Raw genomic sequence first — 12522 nt, 5'->3', positions numbered from 1 at the left:
GGGTGTACTCTGTGTGGGGTATAGTATATGTGAAGAGTACACGTGGAGTGTACTCTATGTGGTGGAGTAATGCACCATGTGGCGGATATGCCATAATGGTGATGTGGCATATGGGATGGGAATAGTACACGCTGTGTGTACTTTATGTGTGGTGTAATGCGAGACAAGGAGAATATATGTAAAATATACCCTCCTGGCGTATTGTGAAAAGGGATGAGTACAAGTGGAGTGTACTCAGTGACGTAATGCGTGTAAGAGGAGTACATGTAGAACGTACTCTATATGGTGGACGATGCACCATATGGCGTGTATGCCATAGTGGTGATGTGCCGTAGTGTATGAAGGGAGTATACGAGGAGTGTACTCCATGGGATATGGTGATACACCATATGGCAAGGATGCCATAATGGTGATGTGTCGTAGTGTACGAAGGGAGTACACGGGGAGTGTACTCCATGTGATGTAATAATGCACCATATGGCGTGTATGCCATAGTGGTGATGTGGCGTGTTGTATATGTGGGGAGTACAAATGGGATGTACTCCATGAGATGGTGAGATACACCGTATGGCAAGGATGCCATAATGGTGATGTGTCGTAGTGTATGAAGGGAGTATACGAGGAGTGTACTCCATGTGATGTAATAATGTACCATATGGCAGGTATGCCATAGTGGTGATATGGTGAGTATGGATGGAGTGCATGTGGAATGTACTTCATATGATTGGGGATGCACCATATGGCGTGTAGGCCATAGTGGTGATGGAGCTTATGTAAAGGGAGTACGAGTGCAACGTACTCCATGTGATGAAGTGATGTACCATATGGTAGGTATGCCATAATGGTGATGTGGTGTGTATGAAGGGAGTATACGTGGAGTGTACTCCACGTGGCAGCGACACTCCGTGTGGCGTGCCGTAGAGATAAGGATGATTATGTGATTGATGGGCGTGGAACGTGATGGATAGTGTCGGGAACTGTGAAACAGTGTCCCGAAGTAGCTATGGTGTAGCCTGTAGTCTGAGGTGACAAGTGTCACTGTGATGGACTTATGGCCAGAAGTATGCGCAAAGTAGCGGAACAAGTATAAGAGTGCGCAGCGGAAGCATGACTGGGCAACGTCACGAAGTGACGTGGTTATTGGAAGTCATGCTTATGATGGGTGAAGTGTTAAAGTGTAGAAATGGCATAATGGGAACGTGACGAGATGTCACGATGTGACGGGAGTACGTGAGGAATCGTACTCGTGATGAGTCAGGAGTGATGTAGTAGAATGTCAGGTAACACGACAAGGTCACAGTGTAGCACTGGAGCAATCTCGGGCTATATAACGTGACATGAAACGTAGTTATGAATGGAGTCTTGTCGTGTTAAGTGTTGGGATGAACTGTCAAAAGGGACGGGTAGCGTGAAGTGTCATGCTAGCTGGGTCAAGAGAAGATTGGTATCGGAATATGGCCCTTGTCCCTACGAGCAGGTGATCAACGTATTATATACGTTGATCTTAGGTGATAAAGGGGTAAGGTACCTGTGTAACATGGTGAGAGACACGTGCCGGACGGATTCACCGTATGTAATGGGTAATCTGTCATGGGCATAGTTGCACGGTACTAAGCCTCAGAGTTGGCTTAGAGCCATGTGTCTTCTGGATGGGAATGAGGATTTAGTGTGGGCCAAGATGCATGAAGATAGTGACGGATGCATCGTTAGGATTGAGATGTGTGATTCTATCGGTCGGAATCATGCGTCGAATGTGGTTGTAAGAAGAGTAAGACGAATGTCCTAGTGTCTTAATCCTAAGGTGAATAAGGGGTTCACTTTAGTGGATGAGCACTCGAGCAAGACTTTGAGTTGGAAGTTGTGGTGACCATAAGTGGTCCCCGAAGGGTCTAACATAGTGAAGGCACGTAAGTGCATGGGATAGAAGGAGAGTGTTCTAAGTATAGCGTAGTTCTATTTATAGTTTAAGTTACTTATGCATTAGATAGAGAATGATGCTAAGGTTATGTGTATGCATGTAGGTTGCCGTCTGACAAGCACGTGAATGGACTGAATGACATGCAAGTAGCATGGAGTCCAGGTAAGTGTTACGTTCATACTCTTCTAGAGTTATCAAAGATACAAGAAACGCTTTTCCCTTAAAATGCTCACGAAAAGACTAAAGACGTTTTAAGAAAGAAAATGCTAAATGTTCAAAAGCATAAGTATGTACGGCCCCTCATTGGCAGCCCCTTTTTACGCATCCCAAAGTATTAATTGTACGCATGTGAATGGATGACTATACGCTGTATCTATTGTATGTATTTTCTAAAGAAAAACCCATAAACTGATGAAGATGCATGAAAGGCATGAAAGCAGATGCTTTTGTGAATCCTACGAACCGACGCTCTCATGTGCGCCATGAGGTGATACTCGCGGATGCCATGATTGACGACGTTCAAGGTGACACTTATAGGATGCCACGGAAGCTGACGCTTATGCCCATGTATCTTCTTTGTTAAAGAGAAGATAGAACTGAAATGAAATTGAAAAAGAAGACGGAAAGACCATTTTCGGGCTTACGCCCCAAACGATATTTTCTCACGAAAAGAAATGTTTTCTCATAAAAAGAAATGACTATTTAATGAAAGAACGAACTGAATGAAAGCTCCAACTCCTTCGAGCTGGCATGAACGAACGAATTAAAAGAAAGAAAGAAAGAAACGAAAGCATGAATGTATGAAGACACGTAACGGCCACATGAATACATGAACGAAAGGGTACCGACGAATGGGCAGATTGCAATGCCGGGTAAGTAGCGCTGGAAGTGCACCCAGTGCTGCCCCCTATGAAAAAGGGGTTCCCAACCCGTGGCCACGGGCGGAATTCGGGTCCAAAGGAAGACCGCTAACCCCAAACACACGGGGCGTAATTGTGTGTACTGGCCTATGAAAGTGATAAGAAAGAATGGATGTACGCACGCACGCACGAACGCACGAACGCACATGTATGCACAAGAGCACAAGAGCACGGGCTCTTTAAGAAATGAAGGCACTGACGGGGGAAACGTTTTACGGCGAGAAAGCCCTTTTTAAAGTAAAACCCCGTACACCGACTCTTGAAGAAATGAAGGCAGTGACGGGGGACACGTTTTAAATAAAGGAAAGCCTTTTAAAAGAAAAGCCCCGTCCAGTGACGTTTTCAAACGAACGCACACAAGACACGTAGGCACGCACGTAATAGTATGTACGATTGATGAATGCATGAATGAAAACCTATGTTGTTATATTTTAACCGTATGAAGTAATGCTTACGAGTCTTCGACTCATTTTAGTTTTTATGCATGTCCCTCCCCCTCACAGGAACTGCACGATCAGGACGGACACGGCCCATGGGGAAGAGCTCGGAAGTCTAGGCACGAGTTTTAAACGTACGAGGCCTTTTTATTATGAGATTTATGTTTTCCGCTGTAACCCTCTTTTATGATCAAAGCACATTTTATTTATAAACGTAGAGTCTCGCACCCTGGGGATGCAAGTGAAAAAGTTTTAAACAGGACGGTAATTCCCGTCGTCCCTTTTATAAAAATATTTTAAAAGGAAAAAGCACGGGCGTGACATCGTTACTCTTCATGGAATTCATCTCTTCATTCATGGCATTGTACCATAATTATGATTCTTTGCAACTCATGGCTTGTGAAAATAACTCGAGATCATTTTCGGCTCCAATGTTATAGTCAGATTCTTGCAGATACACAACATAGTTACTAGGAATTGGTGATCTCCTTGCTCTAACAGATCTTCTTAATGTTGCACCATCATCTTCCTGAGAAGAAGTATGTGGTTCAACTTGTTGTTCAAAAGTTGTTGGCAACTCTTGAACTACCTAATCTACTAGAGTGTCGTCAGCAACTTGTGGAACATCAATAATTGATTGTTCAACACCAGTTGGTACTTGAGGGATGTTGTAAATAATAATCAATCTATCACTTGAGGTGGAAGGTTGAGATTCTGAATGATCATTCTCAGAAACTATGTTCCTAGTTTGATTGCTCCCACTGATCAAGTCATTTTCAAGAAACTTTGCATTTCTTGATTCCACAATCATAGTACTGTGAGATGGACAATAAAATCTATAACCCTTAGACCTTTCAGCATATCCAATGAAATACCCACTAATGGTCCTTGGGTCTAGTTTCTTCTCTTGTGGATTATAAATTCTCACCTCAGACGGGCATCCCCAAACGCGCATATGTCGCAAACTCGGTTTCCAACCTTTCCATAATTCAAATGGCGTTTTAGAAACAGCCTTGGTTGGAACTCAAATTAATATATACACTGCCGTCTTAAGTGTTTCAGCCCACAATGATTTAGGAAGAATGGAGCTGCTAAGCATACTCCGCACTATGTCCAATAATGTTCGGTTTCTTCTTTCTACTACATCATTCTGGTCTGGTGAACCAGGTATGGTGTATTGGGCAACAATCCCATGCTCTTGAAGAAACTTTGCAAATGGCCCAGGTGCTTGTCCATTCTCTGTGTATCTACCATAATATTCTCCACCTCTATCTGATCTCACGATCTTAATTTGTTTACCGCATTGTTTCTCTACTTCAGCCTTAAAGATTTTAAAGGCATCTAATGTTTCGTTCTTGTTATGAAGTATGTAGAGATACATATATCGTGAGTAATCATCTATAAAAGAGATGAAGTATTTCTGACCATATGAGTCCATGTCTGGACTACATATATCAGTATGTATGATCTCTAATATGTCTGAACTCCTATTGACACCTTTCTTTGACTTGTTGGTCTGCTTTTCCTTTATGCAGTCTACACAAGTCTCAAAATCAGAAAAATCCAGAGTATTAAGTACCCCTTCATTTACTAATCTTTTAATTCCATCTATGGAGATATGACCTAATCTCCGATGCCATAATTTAGAGGAATCTTCATTAATAACACATCTTTTAGTGCCAGTATGAACATGCATCGAATCATAAGTGGTATTGTTTTGTAAATTAATGCAGTAAAGACCATCAGACAAAGTACCATTCCCAACACAATCAGATTTATAAAATAAACCGAATGATGAATTTGAAAAATTAAAGGAATATTTAAAAGGTATTAGTCTTGAAACTGAAATCAAGTTTCTAGAAAAACTTGGAACATAAAAGGTCTTTTCCAACTTTAAAACAAAACCACTAGATAAAATTAAATAGCAAGTTCCAACAGTTTCCACATGCGAGCCCATCTTGTTTCCTGATAAGATGCTTCGCTCACTTCCCACTGGCTTCCTTAGGTTTTGCAAACCCTGCAAGGAATTCGAAATGTGGATTGTTGATCCAGAATCAATCCACCATGTGTTAATATTGACATTAACTATATTAGATTCATAACAAACAAGTGAGGTCGAATTACCTTTGTCTGCAAGTCATTTCTGGAATTTGGCGCATTCCTTCTTCATGTGTGCCTTCTTTTTACAGAAGAAACACTTGGAATCTTTCTTAATACCACATTGGGGAGGTATTTTTCCTTTTCCTTTCAGTTTGGCTTGATATTTGCCATTTCCATGCGTTGCCAGCATTGCACTTTCACCCTGTTCCATCATCAGTCTCGCTTCCTCTGGAACACACATGGTCATGAGTTCATTAATTGATTATTTATCCTTATGTGTGTTGTAAGAGATTTTGAAGGGCCCATATTGATGCAGGAGTGTATTCAGGATGTAGTGCACCAAGAAGGACTCCAACATTTCAACCTCGAGTTTCTTCAATTGAGCCACATTGTCCCTCATTTGCATGATGTGCTCACGCACACCTTTCACACTGGTGAGCCTTAGGGATGAGAACTTCATAATTAGGGTGCTTGCTAGTGCCTTGTCTGAAGTGACAAATTGTTTATCAATGGCTTTCAGCAAGTCTCGGACATTTTCATGCTGATCGACAGAACCACGAATATCAGCTGATATTCTAGTCTTAATGAACATCATGCTTAGGCGATTAAATCGCTCCTATCGCTCATAAAGTGCGATGTCTGCTGCATTGTTGGTATCAGTTATAGCTGGTGATTCGTCTTTCCTAATAGCATAATCTATGTCCATCCACCCTAAATGAAGAAAAATTCTCTCCTTCCAGACCTTATAGTTATCTCCCTTAAGTTTAGGGATATCATAACAAATATCAGATTTGTCGGTTGTGTAACTGCATATAGATTACATGCTTCCGTTAAAATTGAGGCCTAAATAAATATTCATGTTTTACCAATGTAAATCATGCTTAAGAATTGAATCTAATAACATAAAATTGCCTGTGGGCTAAATTTTTAATTCAAGTAGATCCAATTAATCTATATGATAGAATTTTATCAATTTAATTACTTAATTCATAATTCTAAAGGGTATATTATGATTTGATGTGTATTCTATCTTAAACTTTTATGATAAAACTATTAAATTATTTACTTCGTTCATAATTCCTGTGGGTAATTTATGAATAACTTGATATTTTATCATAATTAATAATATAAATATAATAAAAATTCATGTGGGATAAAATTTATTATATTTATGTATAATTAATTACAATTAATGTCTAATATTCCTTATGTGATCCTAATCAATCATAATAATTTTACTTAATTAAAGATGCTGTGGCTATTCTCTAATTAACATAAAACTATATGGATTACTAGACATTTAAATTGCATAAGACTAGCTTAATATTATGAATTATATAATTTTAACTAATACTTACATGTTATAACTATGCACAAAAGATTCATAATATAAGCATAAATATTGCACAATCAAGACTATAATATTATGTATAACATTTAATCTCATGCTCTAAACTATATACTCATCAAAAGTTGCATGTAAAAAGCAAAAAAATAATCAATTCATGCAAACTAAATATGAGCATAATAAACAAATTTACACTACAATTTTCCACATTGCATATAATTAAAAATAAAAAATTATAAGCACAAAGGGCATATGCCCAAAAACCTACTTTTCAAGCCATTTAAAAATGGGAAAAAAAAATTCCTTTTTTTTTTTTTTTTTACACTGCACCATATAAGCGACATGCCGTTTTTCTAGAAGAAAAAAACGACGTGTCGTTTTGCCCATTGCTAAAAACAGAGACAACCCTTAAACGACATGTCGTTTTATTAAAACTCAAAATGACATGTCGTTTATCTTTATACTTGGATAAATTGACCAATTCTCACTAATGGAGACGTTCATGAGTGGGAGTCTATCACTTAAGAGTCCTTTAAGTGGTCTAACACTCTTCCATAAGTTTAAACTGATCCCATGAAAATAGGATAACGTGGGACACGTAAACACCGAAATTTGATGGAGATTTCGGCTATAAATACATGTGTTTGGTCCTCAAACTCACTCACTCAATTCTCTTCGGTAATACACCATCTAAATAGAGTGGAGAAGAGTTTGGAAGAGCCAAACACAGTGAGAAACGTAGCTTATACAGTGAATTGCATCAATGGCTGGAGGTAATTTTTCTTGGCATTAAACCCTTTAATTCTCATTTCTAAAGTGTTATTCCGCATTAGAGAATTTTATTAAAGTCTAACAGTTGGTATCAGAACCTTAAAAACCTCTGCCTTGGTGTTTAAAAATCAAAAACTCAGTTACTCTTTTTTTTGGCCGAACCTTGATAATATTTTTGGGTTTTGTTTTTTTGGACGTTTTTTATTTGAAAGAAGTTTAGAAATCATAAAGAAATATTTTTTCTAAACTTTCTGTGATTAAAAACATGATTTTTGACGTGAAAATAGATGTGAAATGCGAAAATCGCGCGCTGTCTGAAGGTAGAAGACGACGCAAACGACATGTCGTTTTCAAGCAGCCAATTGTTTCATACGGTACTGCTAAACGACAGGTCGTTTTCAATTTGATGAAAACGACATGTCGTTTAGCATAAGGATTCTAATTCCCGTATACTACTAAACGACACGTCATTTTCAATTAAATGAAAATGACATGTCGTTTTGTTTTGGAGCCCTTATCAATTGTAATGACAAAACGACACGTCGTTTTTCAATTTGATGAAAACGACATGTCGTTTTATTCGGTAGTCGTTTATCCAAACATGAGAATCGGTCAACAAGCTCTTCATAGGAAAACTTTTACAGTATTTGAAATTTTTAATTTCCAGATTCTGTTCCAAATTACAGCTTCCATGCAATTTGAATTTGAAGACTGGTTTTTATCTCGATCCAATATCTGTTATTTTCGTAAATAATATGCACTTATTGATGAACACCTCCCTATTATCTTATCTAGACAATTTGAAAGACTAACAGGAAAATATCTCTTGATCAATTAAATCCACATATATTCCAGTTTAATAGTTTATGCTGCGAACTAAAAAAAAAAATGATACTTTGATGGTTTCAAAATGTAATTTTTCCTGTATTTCTTCTCAAAAAGAAATTTCAGTTTTATTATGTTTTGTAATGCACGTGCGAATAATCATGTCAACAGCTCTTGATGCTTAGAAAATTATGTTTTCACATACATGTTGGGAAAGGATCAGCATTAATTAGAAGTTCATATATATTTGATCACTTACCTTTATTTCTTTTCTCCATGTGCCGCAGCTAAGTACACTGGATTGTTATGGCTCAACGGTAAGAATTTGTATCTGTCTGATCTATTTGTCTTCTTTCATCTTTAAACCGTTCATTCCTTCAGCAATGAAACATGAAAATAGTTTAAACTTGCAAATAAGATCAGATATAATATACCAAAACTAATTCTTAAGTTCGAATTATAACTCTATATTTTACACAATAAATTAAATATTTCATGTACTCTATATTTTTTCATGATCCTATGAACCAATATATTGGAGGTACTAATATATTAATAAACTTATTGATGTCCGGCGTTGGACGAGCTAGTACCATCGATCGATCTCTCATATTTATGGACCTAGCTAGGTAATTCGACATGATCATGATCAGTCTTACTTCTGATATTGAATTCAGATGCTGACGTGAAATTTTTTTTTTTTTTTTTAATTTTGTCAAACCATGCAGGCCGATTAACGTCCAAACTACGAGTCAGTACAGAATATTATGCATGGAGTACTTCTTATGGGAATTTTATCCGATATCCCAGTACGTATATACTTACGTAATTGCGTATTTTCCTGTGGTGGATAATCTCAAACTGTTGGATTAATATTATACCTTTTTCAGATCTCACTAACGGTGAATCCATTGATCTATGCATCATACACATTAATTCTTTTACATCAATTCTTAGCTAACTTTTAATGGAGATTTTTTTTTATTTTTTTTTTATTTTTTTTATTTTTATCCTTAATAGATTTGGCAGCTTTATTAATTGAATTTCTACTCGGTAAGAATGATCTATACAATCTCTCTCTTTTTACCTTTCTTAATTGTTTTAGTAAGTTAATCATTCTTTAAATACCAAACAAGAAATAGCAACAACATGATCCCTCGCTTTCTTATAATTACTTTTGGGATTTCATTTCCAGAATGACGTTTGTCAATCAGTGTATCAAGTGCTCCATTTGTTATTGCATTTTTTATATATAAATGGCGAAGGAGGGCACTTATCCATGTATGACGGTGTTGAAGAATTTCTGCAAGGCCAAAATATGCTCATGCCAATAAGGTACTCTTTCTCAGGATTTAAGAAAATGACCAAAAGTTTTAGAGAAAGATTGGGTGAAGGAGGATATGGCACAGTATTTAAAGGAACACTTCGAAGTGGACGTCTTGTAGCAGTAAAGATGTTAAGCCAATCCAAATCAAATGGGCAAAATTTTATCAATGAAGTAGCAACCATTGGAAGGATCCATCATGTGAATATAGTGCAACTCATTGGTTTTTGTGTTCATGGTTCAAAGTGTGCCCTTATATATGAATTTATGCCCAACGGATCTCTAAACAAACACATTTTTTCATCAGAGGCAAATTTCATCAACTACGAGAGAACATATGATATTGCTTTAGGAGTGGCTCATGGGATTGAGTATTTACATCAAGGATGTGACATGCAAATTTTACATTTCGACATTAAGCCTCACAACATTCTTCTTGACGAGAATTTAAAACCCAAAGTTTCAGATTTTGGCCTAGCGAAATTGTACCCGATGGAAGATTGTATTTGTTCCTTTGACTCGTGCAAGAGGAACGTTTGGATACATGGCTCCTGAAATGCTTTACAAAAATAGTGGAAGTATTTCATACAAAGCTGATGTCTATAGCTTTGGAATGTACATTCCAAAGCTATAGACATCAGCTTTGTATGAAACAACATGTTGTTAATGGAAATGGTGAGTAGAAGGAAAAACTTGAATGCATCTACAGAACATTTAAGTCAAATTTACGTCCCCACTTGGATATATGATTAATTCCATGATGGAAAGAATATAGAAATTCAAGATGCTACTGAAGATGAAAGAAAACTATGTAAGAAGATGCTGATAGTTGCATTATGGTGCATACAATTGAAGCCTAGCGATCGTCCATCAATGAACAAAGTCGTCAAAATGCTTGAAGGAGATGTTGACTGCTTACAAGTTCCTCTCATGCCTCTCCAACCATCACCAAAGAGAAAGATAAAGGGTGCTAGAAATAATTCAAATCAAGCTTCATCATCAATTCAATCAGATGAATAAAGGCCTACTTAATTTTTATTGTTTATCTTTCTAAAATTGAACTATCTCTTTCTATCCTTTTTAAGAGAAGCTTGCTTCATGCCCACAAAAAAAGAGAAGATCGACAATATAAGGTCATAATCTTTTTATGTTTGTCGTTGTATATATACTTCGCAGTGCCCTAAAAATAAGTATCAAACTAAATATAGTTTGATACTACTCATCCATGTATAAATGTTTTACACATCTCTCTCTCTCTCTCTCTATTATTTCTTTTTCTCACTTCTTTCATCTATCTAATTTTATTATTTTCTCTCTACTTTTTTCATTTATTTAATTTTTAAATTAAATATATAAAAAATTTAGATAAGTTGTTGAATCATGACTGATACTTTTAAAAAATAGTTAGTTAAAATAAGAAAAGTAGGATATTGTAATGTGTTTTTCATTTAAAAAATATGAAAAATGCCAAGTGTACTTAAGAAAAACTTAAGAAAAACTTACTTCTTCACATGTAAGTTATTGATATGCAGAAAATCATTAAATTTAAATTTTAAAATTTAAATTTCAAAAGAAAAGTAACAAAATGAGTCTTGTAAATAAAAGTATAAGTAAAAGTGTAAGTTCAAGTAGCATTACTAAGAAATTTATATAGATTAGCCATTAGAAGTGCTCTTCCTATATGTAACAGCAAGTCATCATGTTTAATCTCGATATGTGATAGCATCAATATTATTTTATTCAGAAGTGATCATATTAATAATTGGTAGTTATAATAAATAACCATAGCATGGAGTAGATAATACATGACTTTTTACAATTTTTTCTTTTCTTGTATTTTTTTAATGAAAGTGATGTATAGACGAGAATTTCACGTGGAATTAGCATTGCCCTAAATAATAGGGCAATAGAAGTAGTTCAGAAAATAAAATGTAATTAATGCTATTAGCCAACTTTAGTGCCTCAAATTGTAACGGTCCATATATATAAAAGTGCCCCAAAATTAATACAAGTTCACCAACAATAATCAGCATTCTAAACTAACGTCTATAATATTAGATACGTTGGATATATAACACACATCTGGGAGAAATGAAATAGCTTTCCGTTACTATATTTACTGTAGCACCAAATATTTAGGGCTCATTTGGGATTGCGGTAAAAGTCTTAAAAATTATTAATTAATTAATCTTACAAATTCTGTAATGAAAAAATTAGGTTATTTGGCTATTACATATCAAGTAACTTTTAATCTCAAATAAACTAAAAAGTATGTTTATTTTCAAACGTACATTTTCGAATAATGCGGAACGTAATTTGAATTTTGAAAAGACTATCAATAGAGGAAAATATTTATACAATTTTAAGATAATTACAACTTTCAAACTTTCAAAGATATGGTCATACTTTTTGAAAATTAAAATAATATCATTTTTACCTCAAAAAGCATTTTTTTAATTTGTTTTCAAACAAACATAACACGTTTGAAAATGTTTTAGACGTATGTTTACCAAACAATATATAAATTTTTAATAGTAAAATTTATTACTTACGTTATAACTTATAAGCTATATTTCTCACCGCAATTTTAAACATACACTTAGACTAGAAACAAAACGTGGGTTAATATTAAATCAAACCATAGTTGTTGTTCTCTTTCCAAGTATATTATTTTATGAGTTTTGCTACTCATCATTCCCACTTATCATATTTATTTTTATTTTTTTAATTTTTTTTAAATTTTATTTTTCTTAAATTAATTAAATTTTTTTACTCATCATTAATATACCACATATTTAATAACAGGAAAAAATAAAAAATTATATATTATGCATGATATAAGAATAATGAATAGTAGCCTATCTGTGAAGCATGATCAC

This window comes from Juglans regia, chromosome 8 (assembly GCF_001411555.2).
Source record: "Juglans regia cultivar Chandler chromosome 8, Walnut 2.0, whole genome shotgun sequence".
In the NCBI taxonomy this organism is placed as follows: domain Eukaryota; kingdom Viridiplantae; phylum Streptophyta; class Magnoliopsida; order Fagales; family Juglandaceae; genus Juglans; species Juglans regia.
The sequence above is the reverse complement of the archived record's forward strand: the minus strand, read 5'-3'. Positions refer to the sequence as shown.